The sequence below is a fragment of the Cydia amplana genome, chromosome 1 (assembly GCF_948474715.1).
Source record: "Cydia amplana chromosome 1, ilCydAmpl1.1, whole genome shotgun sequence".
Classification (NCBI taxonomy): domain Eukaryota; kingdom Metazoa; phylum Arthropoda; class Insecta; order Lepidoptera; family Tortricidae; genus Cydia; species Cydia amplana.
Genome location: NC_086069.1, coordinates 11,878,709 through 11,884,708, shown reverse-complemented (window position 1 = coordinate 11,884,708; position 6,000 = coordinate 11,878,709).

Sequence of the window (6,000 nt, the reverse complement as noted above, 5' to 3'; positions counted from 1 at the left end):
AAAGTCATTTTTTTGGGAAAGAGTGATTTCTATGTATAAAAATCTGTATATTTTGTCCGACTGTGAAAACGGAAGGGCTTGTGTTTTAGGAATAATTTTAAGAATTTAGTCTATAACGCGGCTTATTTTAAGTATTTAGATTATTTTGATAAGTCATACCAATTGACTTACACGTAAGTTTTATATAGCGTATTATTTTAAAATCTACTGCCTTTTATGCCTGTTCTCAATATTTTTTTATTTAAAAATATAATTTTTATGATAAATAATGTATTTTAATTACAAATCCTTTCTGGGCAAAAATTCTTTATTGACCGGCAAACATAATATTGAAGTTGATGTATCACAGTAAAATTTATGTTTTGAGTTATAAATATTATATTTGGCATAATATTCCACAAATGTAGGTACCTGTTCCCTTCAACCAAAGACTTAAGTTTATAACTCAAAACTTAAATTTAACTGAGATACATCAACTTTAACTGACCGTTTGAACACATACACCTAACTTAGATGGATGGTACTTAAACCGCACAAGAAAACTTGCGCTCAACAGCAACTTTAACTTAAGGTAAGTTTCTTAGACGACGGCAAAATGGATCCAAGTTTCCAGAGACCGATTTAGTCTTCAATTGGTTCCTGAAGAAGTGCATTAGGCGGATGTGAAAAGATAATGATAGTTTGGGTAAGTTGTTATGACACTATTAGAAAAGTTTGAAAAGAGTTACGGAAACAATATTTTTAAATGTAAGGCTATAGACAAACTACCTATTCTTAAAATGAGTGGGCCTGCAGTTACGCCTGCTAAACCTAATATTTAACAATAATTAAAGTTACGGAGTAGGTACTGGTATCATCTTTAGGCTAGAGCCCCTGGTTTGCCCCTGGTACCTTTAAGTCTAAGGAGAGACTGCCTCCTTGTGTGTGTTCTACCGCTTGTACAATGGGCTGTGCTCTGAAGAGTTGTTTGACATGATGGTAACGGCCGTGTCGGCAGGGTGATCAAATGTTCATCTTCACAACCTAGAAGCTCGCTAAGCGATAAAGCTCTTTTAGATTTAAAAAAGTTACCTAGAACCTACTTAAATGGTCATGCACTGTGCGGTTGAAGAAGGATTTCCTTTCGCGGTCGAGATCCCTGCCGAAGTTTTCTCAAGGGGCTACAGTATAGGATTCGTAAAGAAAGGAGTGTACAGGTTGTTAAAGGATTGACAACGCGCATATTACATCCCTGGAGTTGCAGGCGTTCACAGACTACGGTGACAGCCTACCATCAGGCGGGACGTATGCTTGTTTGCCGGCGAGGTAGTATACAAAATGGTTAATTAATCATATACCTAAGTAAAGACCAATTGCAATGTCATGTTCTTTTGGCCTAACTATAGCCGTCACTATGTTTGACACGCGCAAATCTAGACACAGGTCTGTAGCATGTTATATAAGCACTAACAGGAAGTGTTGTTGAATTGAGCCACCCTGTGTGAGAACTACCGTGAACACACTGTGCTCCTATACGCCACAACGAACGTGATGAATGTTGTGAACATCTAATAAAATTTACAATATAAAAAAGATCTCATGAAAACCATCTAAAAAACATGGCTAAAACCATCTTAAACCAAATTTATGCACACTCACAATTATTTACACAATCAATAGATACCCTTGTTTTCTAATACAACATTATAAATGCCGTTGAAGTTAACACTATGCTTTTGCAGTACAGTACCTTTTATTTCCGTCCGCATGCATGAATAATATGGTGTTGCTAGAGGGTTAGTAAATAGTAACGGGGTATGTTTAATCTCTGGAATCGGAAATTAATCGACACGTTTAGGGGTAATTAAGCGGAGCCCTGCTGATTTAGCCTTTATGCCATAAAATTTCTCACAAACTTTACGAAGAACATTCACATAATAGTGTTTTTAAATAATTCATTGTTTATAGTTTAACACTTGCATACAATTCTTTAAGTATGCTGTTTTGCATCTAAAGTCGAAAATATTTTGTTTGATTCTGATTGTGTATAAGTATAGCAGTAAAAGAGAAACAATAGGTATATTTTTCAATTTAAACCTAAATGTATTGTCATCACCAGTTTCTTGGGCCTCCTTGGGTTCGGAGGTAGAAGCTGAGTACCTTTAAACATAAACCTTAGCCAGAACTTAACAAACTTGGTGTTCCACTATTTTGGTAAAGCCGAAAACTCCCACCAGATACGTTTTTTTTTGTTTTCTGCGTGTGTAGGTATGTAGGTACCTATAGCTACACTATACTGAGTATTTTGGACAAAAATTCCGGCACTTTATAGAAAGTTCCGATTCGTATTCGTATATGATATGACTAGTATTTCTTTTGGGTCTCTATTGTTTCCCAAATAGTTTTTAGCCATAATGTATTGTTTGCCCGAATTTTCATTAGTCATAATTCATTTGGTTCAGAAACGCGCCACTTTTCAGGATTGCCATAAAACAAACCTTTTTTTTTTGTTGTCGGAGTGGTAAAATGCATTACGCATTCCCCCGGCCTGGGGAGCCATTGGGGGATATGTGGGACTCCCTCCTGCAGTCGTCCTCTCCTATTGAGAGGGGGAGAGGACCTCCTATACCCACTAAAAGCCACTCCGGCGTCATCCTACTTACCGTTTTGAAGGAGCCATGGGATGCCTGGGATTCTACCATGACTCCTTCCGGTGGCCCTGGCTTATCTTATGCCAGAGTACCCACACCGATGGAAAGGAGAGTCAGGGACGCTTGACCCTCCGCCAATCGTGTAGCGCCGTGTAGTGCGGGCCCCCATAGCCCGCTGGCCCTGCTAGGGGTTTAGGCGGGCGGCAAATTGTGCCCGTCTTCTTCCCCGCCGTCTGCGTCGGTTCGGGTGCGCGTCAGCCCTGCTCTCACGCTCCCTTTCCGCGGCCTCCTTCTGTGAAATTACGGTCTCACAGAAGGAGGCGACTGCCTTCCATTTCCTTTCGCTGCCCAACATAGCCGCTATGACGTTGCGCAGCGAAAGGTTTCCTAAGCCAAGAGCCGCAGTCATGGTGCGACGCTCTACGGCCCAACGACTGCATTCTTCAAGCGTGTGTTGCGCCGTGTCATCCGGCGCGCCACACTCATGGCAAGCCGGGTTGGCCTCCCTCTTTATTTTGCACAGGTAATGACCGAAGCATCCGTGTCCGGTCATCACCTGTGCCAACCTAAATGTGATGGTCCCATAGGATCTTCCTAGCCACTCTATGAAGGACGGGAGTAGTGCCTCTATGGTATGAGTTCCATAGAGACAATTCTCCAGGTCCTCCTTCCACCTTTGCTGCATCCGTTCGTGCGCTTGTTGACGTGCCCTCCGCAGTTCTTCGGGTGCAGGAAATTCATTTAGGGCCCTGCACCTGACCCCCTCCCTAGCCATAAAACAAACCTAACCTAACATAATCTATCTATACGATAACCTAACGAAAATCCTTCAATGTTATCTAACGGTTTCAGTTTTATGACCAATGTTAATATGACAAACAATACTTAAAACTTTATGGGAAACAACGGGACCCCATTTCTTCTATTTACGCTATGTACAAAGCAAAAAAAAAATCTGTTATATCGCGTGTAATTTAAATTGTCTGGTTTTATGTTTTAATTAATTCTTGTAGGCGACAATTTTTTCTATAAAATACAGGTTAAATGTACTATTGTGTAATACTAGTAAATTAACAATAAATCTTTTCTAATTTAGAACATTTGGTTCCGAAATAACGAAAATGTTTAGTACCGGCTAATATTGGACAGTTAAGAATACAACATGGGTGGTTTATTATGATTTCCCAAAAACATTCTTTTGTTTTGGACTATTAGTGTGTGGCTACTACCAGTTAGGTAGTCAATTAACTAAACAGACATAATTTTTATACTGCGTGAGAAATTCCAGAAGCAATTTAGGTATTCGACATTTATTTAATTTGTAATTTTGTTACCTACTTATATGCTCATCTTATTGAAGCAACTCTAGGTCTGGGTTATCAATCAGTATTAAGTATAAACGTAAAGTATTAAAAAAAAAAACAATTTTCGTTTTCATTTCTACATATTAAGACAGATTTGCATAACAATTTTACCCGTCGCATATGTGGCAACAAAGAATCCCTCACGGTGACTGGCACCCATCAAAAATCCAATCCGACCGACCAACATTGCGAAGACCGATCGCCACAGTGTCACAACCCAACAAATCAACGCTTTTGCATACGATTGAAAAATCGAATACCATGCACTATTAGGCAGCGTATCGAAAAAATAAACAAATTCTATTTGAAAGTCAAATTTGACTGCCAACTATGGTATTTGCATATAGACAAGGTGGCAATCATCGATCACTGATGATTTCAATATTTTAGGGTTATTTACGTGTGATTTAAAATGGCGGATTGTTGTGGGGATTCACACGCATTTTTTCTATTGTTTACACTGTTTATAACTGAAATTCTGTAGTGACGAAAATAGTTTTATTATTATAACATTAAACCGTGAGATACTTAACGCGTATATCTTCCAAAATTAAATCTTAAAAGTGACATTAAAAGAATATTTAGCTGATTTTGTTGCAGTGTTCATACAATGTAATTTTGTTCATTTCTCATCAACTGATGACAACTTTGATCAATAAGTACATGCCCGTAACTGTTACAATATACGGTAATGCCAATACTAAACCCACCCTTTCATCGCTAATGTATCCCCAATCGCGAGTCACATGTGCGCTGGCCACCGCATCAATTTGTCGCCATTTGTGCGTTGACGTAGCCTTAGAAATTACGTAATTGGAGTTATGTCACTTTACCGGCATTGAATTAGAAGCACTAATTTGAAATATTGACGGTAAATGGAGACTATGTTTAGGCTTAGCGGACACTTTGGTGATGGATTTGTCCTGAAGCCTTTTTATTTGAAACAGTTTCAATAGTAATATGTGTGCATGTAATCATTAATTAAAAAGTGATAACCTGATAACGGATAAGAAAAAAAGAAAATTGTACCTATGTCTTCAATTCAACTTGTTGGTATATTTTCAGAAAAAGAATTATGGCAGGTTTTAGCCAACGCCTCGTTAAATATTCAAAAGATTGCAACCCTTCTAAAAGAAACCCCATCAAACATATCAAGTCACCCAGATCGCAAAAAGTAAAAACCGCACAACTCCTAAAATGCAAAAAACAGTCTCGACGCGTTATTAACGAATTTCTGCGACGAAATCCTCTTTTCATTTCCACCTTGCGTCAATAAAAGCTAAAAAAAATATTTACGCATCGTAAAAACCACAATGGTGTTTTATTTGCTTGCGTTATGTTCTGGGGGCTCCGTATGCAAAATTGGTGAGAAATTGAAAAACAAATTTGTTACATATTGCTTTTTTGATTTGAGAAGTTGGCTTGTATCGGATTGACGGCGGGTTATTCTGTCAAACCAAAATGTAAAAATTGTATGAAACATTATTATGTACAGGGTATTTTCTGTAACAGGAGCAATAAATTAAACTGTAGGCTGTACTCCTCAAACTGACCAACATTTGTTCAGCAACTTTTAAAAATAAATTATGTTTTGATTTTATTACACTTTATAAGTAGTTTATTCTAAGACGCAATGTAAGTATTGCAAATTTTGTTATGTTTAAAGCGTGACAAGCAACGTCAAACACATTGATGTCAGCGTACATTGAAGGCAATATTTATTTTGTATGAAAAAGAGGAAGTCTAAAAGAGGTAACAATTTTTAAAAGTTGTATAACAAAAGTTTTATTGTTTGAGGAGTATAATATATGTTTTAATTATTTGCTCGTGTTACAGGCTCGTGTTATATCCTGTATACTCGTACCAAATGTGCCATCGCTTTACTTAACTAATGATGAAGTGAACTTATGTTTATATACAACAGTTTTTCGGTATCTTTAGAATTTGTCTCAGTTGTCAATGTCTTTTCATTATTTATATCATACCTGTATATTATTAAAGCCAAG